Below are 12,364 nucleotides of genomic sequence, written 5' to 3'. Positions count from 1 at the left end.
TGACTATTGTTACCTATTCTTGACTTACTCTTTCAGACGTTTTTTCTTTTTTTTTCATGCCTAAAAAAAAAAAAAAAAATTTTTTTTTAATGGGGTTCTAGGAATTCACAGTTAATAGAAGTAAATGTTAAAAAAAAAAGGGGGGGGGAGGCAAAAAATCAATCTGTCCCATTAAGATGCATACCATTTCCAGGTCTCTTTGCTGCTTTTGCCTTCCACAGCATCTTCTGCTCCATCCCGAGTAAGGGCACAGATGACCTTGGCTCTGACTCTTCTCTGCCTTCTCCTGCTGATTGGATTGAAAATAGGAAGTGTATGTATGTATTACCCCAGCAACCAGAATTGTGTGAGTTTTATAACCAAAGTTTTCTTTTCAAATTGAGGCCTTGGAATGATTACATGTCATATGCCCAGAAAGAGCACTAACAACACGGTACTTATAGTGTGGTTCTTAGTCTCTTTCTCTCACTCTTGTGGAGCAACTGCTTTCCAACCCTTTCCATCTCCTTAAATAGTTTCTGAAAAAGGGAGGTGGTGATTCTTTTGAGGGATAAAAATATTTGATTAATTTTTTTTACCTGAAGTTTACATAATCTTGAAGCTAGAAAAGGGAAATTTGAATGAACTGCAAAGTTTCAAAGAAGAACTTCAGAGAAATATTTCTCTACAAGTGATGAAACACAAGAATATTTCCAAGGAGAACATGATCCTCTCCATCACACTGCAAAACATCGCCACTGAATTATGTCGTGAGCTGTACAAAACCTAAAAAGGTAGTCTTTTATTTCTCTCTAAGTTATTAGACAATGAATTAAATCTTAAAGTCATTTGAGAATCTTTTCAGCAATAGCTAGGGGCCTTTCCTGATGAAACAATTATTTAAGTGAGGGAATTAAATATGGTTGACAGAGGACTCATTTGTACAACAATATACTTAAAAGAAAAAAACAGAAAACTGAATAGTTATTTTATGTCATACGATATAATAATAGTTATTATATTATACGGTGTTAGGTAAGCAATTGCTGTCGAGTTAGTTCTAATCATGGTGACCCTATGTGTATCAGAGTAGAACAGTGCTCTGTACGATTTTCAGAGGCTGGTTTTTTGGAAATAGGACATCAGGGCTTTTTTTAAAGGTGCTTCTGGGTGGACTTGAACCTCCAGTCTTTCCATTAGGAGCAGAGCACATTCACCATTTGCAACACACAGGGACTCCTTGGCATAAGATTGAGGTCTAGAGCATAGAATTTTTTTTTTCTCTTTTGATTTAAAAAGAAGAAATACAAGTGAATTTAATCAATGTAATTCAGAGGTAAAGGGAAAAATGACAGAGAATAAAAATACAGATGAAATAAAAAAATTTTTTTTTTTCTTTTTTCTTCTTCCAGAGCACAAATGTAAACCTTGTCCAGAGAAATGGCTGTGGCATGAGGACACCTGTTATAGCTTACCTGACGAGGCTGAAACATGGCAAAACAGTGAAAGGAGGTGTTCTGCTTGGAATGCCAGTCTACTGAAGATTAAATCAGAAAGTGTTTTGGTAAGGACCCACGGTTCTCTGCCTGTGAGGAAGGAAATCCCTTTTCCATCAAAGAATAGAAAGCAGTGGGACGTTTGGAGGAAGAGATATATTAACCCTGACATGATTCTGCCTATTTTAGTTGAGATATCAACTGACTTACCTTTGGGTATCATAGCCAAGATAAACCATATTATTTTTTAGCCTAGGACCTTAGGATCATTGGGGTCTTTAGAAACTGATGGGTATATGAGTGGATACAGCATGCCCGGAATGCTCAGGTCTTAATATTTCCAGACTGGAGCTCTGAAATCATATCTCAGAACACAGCTTCTGAACATTTGTCTAAAAACTGAGGATCTGGAGATTATTTCTGAGAGTTACTAATTCCATAAAATCTACACATGGGGAAATATGTTTGTTTTCACCATTTTGGATTTCTTTTTCTTTTAATGAAGAGAAAAAGGTAAGATATCCTAGGATAGCAGATGGTTTTGGTGAAATATGTGTTGTTAGTCCCCATCTGCTTGGTTCTGCCTCATGACTACCTTACGTATAACGGAATGAAATGGTGCCTGGTCCTGAGCCATCTGCATGGTCATTGGATCTTGAGCCCATTGCCATGGCCATTGTGTCAATTCATCTCATTAAGGGTTTTTTTCATTTTTGCTGACCATCTACTGTATCAAACATAATCCATCTTAGAAAATATAGTATCAGAAACCTCCATAGAGGCAAAGATAACAAGGCTTTGGCTTGCTTACATTGGATACATTCTCAAGAAAGACCAACGTCTAGAAAACGTCATCAAAATATGTAAAAATAGATAGAATTGTAATGGGATGGCAAAGTCAAATACCAAGATATACATGGCATTGAGTCCTTGGGTCTCAGGAAAAACGAATTCTCTGGTAGGTTTATTTATTTTATTTTATTTAACGTTTTCTTATATCGGAATAATCTCTCCATGCTTTTATATTATTCCGTGATGTCTCAGAAAATAATCATATGTTTATTCTTTAAGCAAAATTGTATTTTCCTAAGATTTTCTGCTTCCCTACTATGATAATCTTTGCCAATCTTTATAGAAGAGCAGGTAATCAATCTCTTTCTCTCCCCATCATTCTCAAATGACACATTCATAGTTACTTATTAAAAGGAAAAAAAAAAAAAAAGCCTGGAATAGGAAAAAAAAAAAGTTAATTCAATGCATTGGGCTGATTCCAAATTCTGTTTTTATAAGCACTCTCATCTCACTTTGGTGCATTTTTCACATATTCTTTTTTCCATTTCCATTAACTTAAGTTTACAGTCATTAGCTACCTCCTTTGCCCTGGAGTGAACATTTACTGCTTAAATATTTGAATCCTGTAATTTGTGAACTTTCACTGAACCCAACTTAAAGTTATGCATGGAAAGGTAGATCCTTTCTTCATGTGAGACAGTACTTGATAGTGTACAAATGCTGGAGGAAATCTTATAGTAAGGGGCACTGTGATGTAGGGTCTAAAATTAATGTTCAATATTATGTCCTGCCTTGGTACAGCAAGGGGTGAAGGGGTGAAGGCTCAAATGGCCTAACTGCAAGTTCCCTACCCCCACAGATTAGGTCCACTAGTCAAGAACACTCCTTGCCACATGGACTAACATCAGCTCCTGCTTATCCCTGAGGAGAAGGCTAGGTATTTGTTTTCTGCCAGTTCACTGAATTATACAAACAAACCAAGCGCATCCTCCCATAGAAACCAAGGGGCACCCCATCCTTGATAATACAGAGCCTGCCTCCGAAGCCCCTGCTTGTTCACACTGTTCCTGAGTACAACCCCTGTGTAGCCCTGCATGGCAGCTGGTGTCCTCCTTCCCTGAGCTGAGTGCATGTGACTAACAAACTGTTGCCCATCTCACCTGTGCAGTGCTGTGTGCTGTATGTTCAGCCATTCCCCTCACCCTAGAGCAGAAATCCCTTCTTCACGACCTGGTGATGAGGAGGCCATCAAAGCAAGCACTTTCTTTCCATTTCCTGTGATGGCGTTGACAAGTAGTAGAATCATGTTACCTAAAATATGTCACCTTTAAAAGGTAGCTTGGAAAAAATCTTGTAAGGAGGTAATGTGCAGAAAGGAGAAAAAAAAAAACTTAATCAGATCACCTCTATTTCTGGTAGGAATTTACACAATCCCAGAGGTTTAATTAAGTTTGGCTGGGATTATCTCCGAGACAAAAGAGAGATGACTATATGCTCTTGAAAGAGAAAATTAACTCTTCTGACCGGTAAGCCTCATTTATTGCTGAATTTTTTCTACTTGGATTTGAGTGGAGTTATTTCCCTTTGGAAGATTTAGATTCCAGGTACAATCAGCTTCGTTTGGAACTGCATGCTTCAAGAACGCTTTTCTATCAGGCTTCTTTGATGTTTGAAAATGCAGAAAGTTGCAATAAATGTCCTTATTTTGACCAATATTAAGTTTAAGAGCCACATATGGCATAATTTCAGTGACTAATACTTTCGTCTAAGGAAATTCTAGAGGTCAACAAAATTCACTGTACTCTAACCTACACTAAAACTGAGACGAAGTGCTGGAGATACAAATAGAAGTGAAAGATTGATTCTTCTCTTAAGTTAGTTATCAATTGCATGTGCAGATTGATAAACAATCTAGAGATAAACAGAATAGAATAGAATAAATGCTTCAGTAAAAATATATAAAATAACCAAAATAGATTTTAGCTTTGAAATGTGTGTTATAACTGACCTTTCAAAAGGACATTTTTGAGTGAAATATATAGAGACAGTCTAGAAGCGCATTTTAAGTCAAGAGAATGAAGCGAACTTAGCACGGCATATTGCATGCGTGGGCCGTATCTAATATTTTGTTGTGTAATACCTTGAGGAACGTGTTTATGCCTATGCTATTATTAGTGGACTTTTATACTGTATTTGTCCAGCTTGTAATGGGAAAGACACTTCACTGCTTTACATAAAAACGACTTTGAAATTCCATTCTATTTTATAATCCCACATTTGGGAAGCAGATAGAGTCAGACCAAAGAAAGAAACCGGAGTCTCAAAGTGGTGAATACTGTTGGAAGCCCAAGAGTGAACACAGGTCTGTTAGTTGAGCGCACATCAAACAGGAGAGAACTCAGGGGCACCTGTGTGGGGTGCTGCCGCACTGAATCTAAGCACTGATTCCTGCATCCTCAGCACAGTGGGTCAGGAGCAAATGCAAGTTTTGCCATTTTGTTTGTTTTTTCCTTCAGAAAGAAATAGTGGGTTTAGGCTGTGGGTCAGAAAAAAAGGTGGCACTATCTTTGATGGTTGGGCAATGAGAGGACAGAATGGGGAAAGGATATGTAAAAATGGAGGAAGGAAGAATATATGCTGTAAAGGTACTACTTGGAGTGAAGAACTAGAGGCAAAGTAGTGTATGTGTCAGGGGAGACTATAGATGGAATCTTGTTTTGAGAATATTGTAGAATATATGTGTGCTTAGTTGTAATTATAGCAAATGGGAAGGTAATCTGTAATAGAGTAGAGAACACAGTAGATATTTCAAATTACTAAGGAGTAATGATGGGAAACAAAACAAAACAAAACATTGCCATCAGTTTGCTTCCAACTCATAGAAAACCTGGTGGTAATAAACGTTAATGAGCTTGGGTGCTAACCGAAAGCTTGGAAGTTCAAGTCCACCCAGAGATGTCTCAGAAGGAAGGCCTGTTGATCTATTTTCAAAAAATTAATGTACACCTATGGAGTACAGTTCTACTCTGTCACGCACGGGTCATCATGAGTCGGAATTAACTAGAGGAAAAAACAATTTATACATACATAATGAAATAAAAAGGTTGATAAACCACAAAAAAATGAAGAAAAATAAAAATGAAAAAAATACAGTGTGAAATAAGTAGTCAACATGGAGCAAGATGAAAGAGTAAAACTAATATGTCAAAAGAACTGAAGAAAGAAAGCTGAATCCTCTAGAGACATGTTAAAACTGTCAAATGTTCTTAATAAATTCAGTTATAAGTTGTTTCTAAAACATGGTGTCAAAGTATAAAAAAAATAACAAATACATATCAGGAAATGCAAATAAATAGAAAGCAATCTTATTATAATAATGATATTGTAATATTAATATCATTAACAGGAATTTCAAGTTAAAAGCAAATATGAGACAGAGAGATATGTGATGACAAAAGGCTGGATTTATGAGAAAGTAATAGTCTTAGCATATGTATACCAGAAAATGTAGATTCTACATAAGTAAACAAAACAATTTAGTAAATCAAAAACTTCATAAATAGAATTATAAAAATAAATTTTACTTTCCTCTTTCAGAGTGGAAACAGTTTTAAAGATTAAAAAAGGAGCTAAGTAATATTATGAAAATGATTGTTTACTTAAATATGACAGTAAATTTGCAACATGTGAGCAAATATACAGACAGTTATGGAGATATTTATCTAGTCTCCAATGTATTTTCCTCAAAGATCAGCTACAAATTTTTCAGAAAACAAACTTTAATAAATTCTAAATTTTAAAATGATTTTCTACTGATAACTTCGGATGAAAATTATAAAAAGGGGAAATCTGAACTTGAATTTAAAACAGTTATTGCCCAAAAATAAATTCTAGGCAAAAAGCAAATTGCAAATTTGTTAGAAAAATACATCATAACCAAACTATAAGAAATGGCAGAAACTATACTCAGAGGAAAAGTAAGAGTCTTTAATGAGTATGTGATTAAAAATGAAAGACTAAAATAAAGGAGCATATAAAAATATGTGCTAGTTAGTTCCATCCTAAGGCACGCTAGGAAAAAGTACCTGGAGATCCACTTCCAAAAATCAGCCAGTGAAAACCCTGTGACTCACCATGATAGTCTGATCTGGTTGTGCACAGGGTACCATGACTGGGGGGCCAACTAGATGTCAGCTGTGAACAAAAAGAACACTAAACGCTGAAGAGAATACAAAAAAAATTTAAGGGAAACCCTATGCATTTAAAATTGATCAGTAAAATGACAAATCCCAATAAATACAATCAGAGCAACTAGCTATGAATTTGAAAAAAAGTTAGTATACACCCACCATACAAGGACAAAACTACAACGTATTGCTGTTAATTATTGAGGAGTTGGTTCCAACACAAGGCTACCCTGTGATAGCAGAACTAAACATTGCCAGGTCCTGTGCCATCTTCAAGGTCATGGTATATTTGAATTTATTGTTGCAACTATTGTGTCAAGTCATCTCATTGAGGGTTTCCCTTGTTTTCACTGGCCCTTATTTGCTAAACATGATGTCCTTTTCTAGCAATTGCTCTTTCCTGATGACTTACACAAAGGAAGAGAGCCGAAGTCTTGCCGTTCTCCCTTTTTTTTTTTTAATTTTCTTTATCATACTTTAGATGAAAGTTTACAAATCAAGTCAGTCTCTCAAACAAAAGGCCATACACACCCTGCCATGCGCTCCCATCTGCTCTCCCCTTAATGAGACAGCACATTCCGACTCTGCACCTGGTATTTCCCATGCCCATTCAACCAGCTCCTGTCCCAGTCTTCCTTCTCATCTTGCCACCAGACAGGAATCACCCACATAGTCTCATGTGCCTTCTTGAGCCAAGAAGTTCACTCCTCACCAGCATCATTATCTATCTTACATTCCAGGCCAATCCTGTCTGTACAGTTGGTTTCAGGAATGGTTGCAATCTTGGGCTATCAAAGACTCCAGGGACCGAGATTTTCAGGGTCCCTCCACTCTCAGTCAGACCACTAAGCCTGGTCTTTCTACGAGAATTTAAGTTCTGCATTCCACTGTTCTCCTGCTCCATCAGGGTTTCTCTGCAGTGATCTAGGGTAGCCGGTCACCATCTAGTTCTTTGGGTTGCAGGCTGATGGAGTCTCTGGCTTATGTGGCCCTTTGTGTCTCTTTGGGCTCCTATTTACCTTGTGTCTTTGGTGTTCTTCATTCTCCTTTGCTCCAGGTGTGCTGAGACCAATCAATGCATCTTAGATGGCCGCTTGCTAGCATATAAGACCCCAGATGCCTCTCGCCAAAGTGGAATGCAGACCATTTTCTTAATGCATTTTGTTATGCCAACTGAACTAGATACTCCCTGCAAACATGGTTCCCAGACCCCTGTCCCTGCTACTCTGGCCTTCACAGCTCTTGGTTGTATTCAGGAAACTACTTTTGGTTTAGTCCAGTTGCACTATCACTGTGTTATATGTTGCTCTTCCTTCCCCTAAAATTTTTTTTGCCTACTATCTAGTTAGTGAATATGCCTCTCCCTCCCTCCCCACCCTCGTAACCATCAAAGAATATTTTCTTCTGTGTTTAAACTTTATCTGGAGTTCTTATAATAGTCGTCTCATACAATGTTAGTCATTTTCACGCTGACTAATTTCACTCAGCGTAGCGCCTTCCAGGTTCCTCCATGTTATGAAATGTTTCAGATTCATTGTTGTTAATCATTGCATAGTATTCCATTGTGTGAATGTCCCATAATTTATTTATCCATTCATCTATTGATGGGCACCTTGGTTGCTTCCACATTTTTGCTATTGTAAACAGTGCTGCCGTGAACATGGATGTGCATATATGTGTTTGTGTGAAGGCTCTTATTTCTTTAGGGTATATTCCAAGGAGTGGGATTGCTAGTCGTATGGTAGTTCTATTTCTAGCTTTTCAAGGAAGGCCAAATTGATTTCAGAAGTGGCCATACATTTTACATTCCCACCAGCAGTGTATAAGTGTTCCGATCTCTCCGCAACCTCTCCAACATTTATTATTTTGTCTTTGGGATTAATGCGAGCCTTGTTGGAGTGAGATGGAATCTCATTGTAGTTTTGATTTGCAGTTCTCTAATAGCTAATGATCATGGCATTTCCTCATGTATCTGTTAGCAGGCTGAATGCCTTCTTCGGTAAAGTGTCTGTTCGTATCCTTTGCCAATTTTTTAATTGGTTATCTGCCTTTTTCTTGTTGAGTTTTGGCAGTATCATGTAGACTTTAGAGGTCAGATGCTGATCGGAAATGTCATAGCTAAACACTTTTTCCCAGTCTGTAGGTAACCTTTTTATTCTTTTGGTGAAGTCTTTGGATGAGCATAGCTGTTTGACTTTTAGGAGCTCCCAGTTATCTAATGGAAACCCTGGTAGAATAGTGGTTAAGAGCTACGGCTGCTAACCAAAAGGTCAGTGGTTTGAATCCACCAGGTGCTCCTTGGAAACCATATGAGGCAGTTCTACTCTGTCATATAGGGCCACTGTGAGTCAGAATTGACTTTACGGCAATGGGTTTGATTTGGTTTTAGTTATCTAATATCTCCTCTGGTGTTTGTACAATGTTGGTAATATTTTGTGTACTCTTTATGCCATGTATTAAGACTTCTAGCATTGTCCCTCTTTTTTTTCCTTCCAAGATCTTTTTCATTTTAGATTTTATATTTAGGTCTTTGATCCATTTTGAGCTGTTTTTGAGCATGATGTGAGGTATGGGTATTGTTTCATTTTTTTGCAGATGGATGTCCAGTTATGCCAGCACCATTTGTTGAAGAGACGGTCTTGTCCCCATTTAACAGACTTTGGACCTCTGTCAACTATCAGCTGCTCATATGTGGATGGATTTATGTCTGGATTCTCATTTCTGTTCCATTATTCTATGTATCTGTTGTTGTACCAGTACCAGACTGTTTTGACTACTATGGTGGTATAATAAGCTCTAAAATCAGGTAGTGTGAGGCCTCCCATTTTGTTCCTTTTTCTTCAGTAATGCTTTACTTATCCGGGGCCTCTTTCCCTTCTGTATGAAGTTGGTGATTTGTTTCTCCATCTTGTTAAGCAATGTCACTGGTATTTGGCTTGGGATTGCATTGCACCTATAGGTCACTTTGGGTAGAGTAGACATTTTTACAATATTGAGTCTTCCTATCCACGAACAAGGTATGTTTTTCCACTTATGTAGGTCTCTTTTGGTTTCTTGCAGTAATGTCTTATATTTTTCTTTATATAGGTCTTTTACATCTCTGGTTAGATTTATTCCAAAGTATTTGATCTTCTTAGGGGCTATTGTAAATTGTATTGATTTGGTGATTTCCTCTTCGATGTTCTCTTTGTTGGTGTAGAGGAATCCAACTGATTTATGTATGTTTATCTTGTATCCTGATACTCTGCTAAACTATGAGTTTCAGTAGTTTTCTTGAGGATTCTTTAGGTTTTTCTGTGTATAAGATCGTGTCATCTGCAAACAAAGATACTTTTACTTCTTCTTTGCCAATATGGGTGCCCTTTATTTCTTTATCTAACCTAATAGCTCTGGCTAGGAGCACCAGCCCAATGTTGAATAAGAGTGGTGATAAGGGGCATCTTTGTCTGGTTCCCATTCTCAAGGGGAATGCTTTCAGTCTCTCTCTGTTTGGGTTGATGTTGGCTGTTCGTTTTGTATAAATGTACTTTATAATGTTTAGGAATTTTCCTTCTATTCCTATTTTGCTGAGAGTTTTTACCATGAATGGGTGTTTGACTTTGTCAAATGCCTTTTGTGCATCAATTGATAAGATCATGTGGTCTTGACTTTTGTTTTATTTATGTGATGGATTACATTGTTTTTCTAATGTTGAACCATCCCTGCATCCTGGTATGAATCCCACTTGGTGGTGGTGAATTATTTTTTTGATATGTTGTTGAATTCTATTGGGTAGAATTTTGTTGAGGATTTTTGTGTCGAAGTTCATGAGAGATATAGGTCTGTAGTTTTCTTTTTTTGTGTTGTCGTTACCTGATTTTGGTATCAGGGTTATGCTGGCTTCATAGAATGAGTTGGGGAGCATTCCTTCCTTTTCTCTGCTCTGAAATACCTTTTGTTATTAGTGGTGTTAACTCTTCTCTAAAAGTTTGTTAGAGTTCTCCAGTGAAGCCATCGGGGCCAGGGCTTTTCTTTCTTGGGATTTTTTAAATTACTTTTTCAATCTCTTCTTTTGTAATGGGTTTATTCAGCTGTTCTGTCTCTGTGTTAGTTTAGGTAGGTAACATGCTTCAAGAAATTTGTCCGTTTCCTCCAGTCTTTCAAATTTGTTACAGTACAAGATTTCATAGTATTCTGTTACGATTCTTTTAATTTCAGTTGCAACTGTTGTGATATCGCCCGTCTCATTTCTTACTTGGGTTATATGCTTAGTCTCTTGTTTTTCTTTTGTCAGTCTGGTCCGTGGTTTATAGATTTTTTTTTCATCTTTTCAGAGAATCAGCTTTTGGTCTTGTTAAGTCTTTCAATTGTGTTTCTGTTCTCTATTTCATTTAATTCTGCTCTAATTTTTAGTATTTGCTTCCTTCTGGTGCCTGAGGGTTTCTTATTTTGCTCTCTTTCTATTATTCAAGTTGTAGGGATAATTCTTTGATTTTGGCCCTTTCTTCCTTTTGTATGTGTGCATTTATTGAAATAAATAGACCTTTGAGCCCTGCTTTAGCTGTGTCCCAAAGGTTCTGATAGGAAGTATTTTCATTCTCATTGAATTCAATGAAGTTCTTTATTCTGTACCCATTTTTTTCTTTAATCCAATTGTTTTTGAACAAAGTATTATTCAGTTTCCATATGTTTCATTTCTTTTCCCTGATTTTTCTGTTATTGACTTCTAGTTTTATGGTCAAAGAAGATGTTCTGTAATATTTTGAAGTTTTGGATTCTGTTAAGACGTGCTTTTTATCCTAATGTGTGGTATAGTCTAGAGAATGTTCCATGTGCATTGGAAAAGAAAGTATTTTTGGCAGCTGTTGGGTGGAGTGTTCTGTATGTGTCTATGAGGTCAAGTTGGTTGATTGTGGCATTTAGCTCTTCTGTGTGTTTATTGAGGTTCTTTCTTGATGTTCTGTCCTTTACCAAAAGTGGTGTGTTAATGTCTCCTACTGTTATTGTGGGGCTGTCTATCTCACTTTTCAATGCTGTTAGAGTTTGTTTTATGTATCTTGAAGGCCTGTCATTGGGTGCATAAATGTTTAATATGGTATCATCCTCCTGGTATAAATCATTATATATTGTCCTTCCTTATTGTTTGTGGTAGATTTATGTTTGAAGTTTGTTTTGTCAGAAATTAGTATAGCCACTCCTGCTCTTTTTTGATTGTTGTTTGCTTGGTATATTTTTCCCCATCCTTTGAGCTTTAGTTTGTCTGTGTTTTTAAGTCTAAGATGTGCCTCTTGTAGGCAGATTATAGATTTTTTTTTGCCCATTCTGCAGCTCTCTGTCTCTCTATTGGTGCATTTAGTCCGTTTATATTCAGCATGATTATAGATAGGCATGAGTTTAGTGCTGTCATATTGATGTCTTTTTTGGTGTGTTGTTGACAGTTTCATTTTTCCACTTATTTTTTTGTGCTGAGCAGTTTGTCTTTGTAAATTGTGTTTTCCTCTTTTTCATTGCTGTTGATTTTGTTTTTGCTGAGTTTTTATGTTTTTCTTGTATTGTATTTTTATGTGCAGAATTTTTAGTCTGCTTTTTGGTTACTTTAATATTTACCCCTATTTTTCTGAGTGTAAACTGAACTTGTATATCCCTATATCACTTGATTTCCTCTTCGTATGGAAGACCTATGACTGGGTTATTTAGTCCCTCCTTATTGATTTAATGTTCTCATCTTTTACATAATGACATGGCTGATTCCCTGTTTTGAGCAATTTTTTTTTTTAATCTTGATTTATTTTTGTGATTATCCTGTCTGGGCTTATATGTGGTTGCTCTGTCCTGAGTTCTAGTGTTGTGTTGATATCCGATATTATTGATTTTCTAACCAGAGAATTCCCTTTAGTACTTCTTCTAGTTTTGGTTTGGTTTTTGCAAATT

The 12,364-nt window shown here is 36.7% G+C and overlaps 1 protein-coding gene across 5 annotated transcripts in view; it reads left to right on the top strand.

Moving 5' to 3' along the window:
• The window catches only part of LOC100660388 (C-type lectin domain family 12 member A-like), a 96,127-nt gene that overhangs the window by 63,097 nt on the left and 20,666 nt on the right, over nt 1-12,364 (top strand). For 3 of the 5 annotated variants that reach the window (XR_010321911.1, XR_010321909.1, XR_010321910.1), the window contains exons 4-5: nt 222-773; nt 1,392-2,433. The exons of the other annotated variants lie outside the window; for them this stretch is intronic. The gene's annotated coding sequence lies outside the window, so the exon portion shown is untranslated. The remainder of the gene's footprint in view (nt 1-221; nt 774-1,391; nt 2,434-12,364) is intronic. 5 annotated transcript variants of the gene reach the window in all.

The sequence above is a fragment of the Loxodonta africana genome, chromosome 4, assembly GCF_030014295.1.
Source record: "Loxodonta africana isolate mLoxAfr1 chromosome 4, mLoxAfr1.hap2, whole genome shotgun sequence".
In the NCBI taxonomy this organism is placed as follows: Eukaryota; Metazoa; Chordata; class Mammalia; order Proboscidea; family Elephantidae; genus Loxodonta; species Loxodonta africana.
This window is presented reverse-complemented; position numbering and strand designations above follow the sequence as displayed.